This window comes from Bison bison, unplaced genomic scaffold (assembly GCF_000754665.1).
Source record: "Bison bison bison isolate TAMUID 2011002044 unplaced genomic scaffold, Bison_UMD1.0 scf7180017864223, whole genome shotgun sequence".
Classification (NCBI taxonomy): domain Eukaryota; kingdom Metazoa; phylum Chordata; class Mammalia; order Artiodactyla; family Bovidae; genus Bison; species Bison bison.
This window is the reverse complement of record NW_011494795.1, coordinates 1,471,967-1,473,626: the sequence shown is the minus strand read 5'-3', so window position 1 is coordinate 1,473,626 and position 1,660 is coordinate 1,471,967.

Here is a 1,660-nt window from a genome sequence, read left to right as displayed (position 1 = left end):
CCCCCCCCCCCCCCGCCTCAGATTTCTGCCCTGGCTGAAGGCGAGGGTTGCGTTTTTGAAGAAAAATGAAATGGAACTTGTTTTGTGTGAAAGCGATTGTGAAGGTGCAATGGAAGGCCCAATGTTTGGGGTGGTTGTGTATTCAGTCAGGTAGCTTGCCCGTTTTCATAGTTCACAGGGTCCCACCACGTGTTTGTTGGTCTTTTTAGATCCCCGTTTGAGAGACGTCAAGTGACTTTGTGCCTCTCATGACTTCTTTGCCTTCAGGGAGAAAGATAGCTGCAGGTGGCGAGCATGGTGTGTGGCGAAGCGGACCAGAGCGTGGCCTTCTCCCCACAGTGCCTGGTCCCAGGCCTCGGAACTCAGGGCATCGCCCTTGCCAGCCCTTGGGATTCACTAGGTTTGGAGGCCTGTGGGTTGTGGGAGCTGGAACCGCTCGTGACTTCTGATACTTGGAGTTCAAACCCTTGCAGCAGACCGCACGGCCAAACACAAGACTTTAGTTTAGGTTGCCTTGTCTCTCACAGATTAGGTGTGAAAATAGGACCTCTTATCCAACTTAATAGAATAGTCCTTCATGTTTAGGGAGGCAGTGTTGGAATCTGGGCGTGAGACTGAACTGGGTACTTACTCTAGCTCTGTCACTCCCTGGGCGGAAGTTTCCAGTCTCTGTGTCTAATATGTAAAATAACTAATAGTAAATGCTTTTCTAGTAGAAATTTCACTTTAAGAATAAAATGAGTGGGAATTTCCTGGTGGTCCAGTAGTTAGGACTTGGTGTTTTCACTGCCTGGCCCCAGGTTCAATCCCTGTTCAGGGAATTAAGATCCAAAAGAGTTAAATGGGACTGTGATTGTATGTATAGTAGCCCCAGCCCTTCAGATCAGATCAGATCAGATCAGTCGCTCAGTCGTGTCCGACTCTTTGCGACCCCATGAATCGCAGCACGCCAGGCCTCCCTGTCCATCACCAACTCCCGGAGTTCACTGAGACTCACATCCATCAAGTCAGTGATGCCATCCAGCCATCTCATCCTCTGTCGTCCCCTTCTCCTCCTGCCCCCAATCCCTCCCAGCATCAGAGTCTTTTCCAATGAGTCAACTCTTCGCGTGAGGTGGCCAAAATACTGGAGTTTCAGCTTTAGCATCATTCCTTCCAAAGAAATCCCAGGGCTGATCTCCTTCAGAATGGACTGGTTGGATCTCCTTGCAGTCCAAGGGACTCTCAAGAGTCTTCTCCAACACCACAGTTCAAAAGCATCAATTCTTCGGCACTCAGCCTTCTTCACAGTCTGACTCTCACATCCATACATGACCACAGGAAAAACCATAGCCTTGACTAGATGGACCTTTGTTGGCAAAGTAATGTGCCTGCTTTTGAATATACTCTCTAGGTTGGTCATAACTTTCCTTCCAAGGAGTAAGCGTCTTTTAATTTCATGGCTGCAGTCACCATCTGCAGTGATTTTGGAGCCCAGAAAAATAAAGTCTGACACTGTTTCCACTGTTTCCCCATCTATTTCCTATGAAGTGATGGGACCGGATGCCATGATCTTCGTTTTCTGAATGGTGAGCTTTAAGCCAACTTTTCACTCTCCTGTTTCACTTTCATCAAGAGGCTCTTCAGTTCTTCACTTTCTGCCATAAGGCTGGTGTCATCT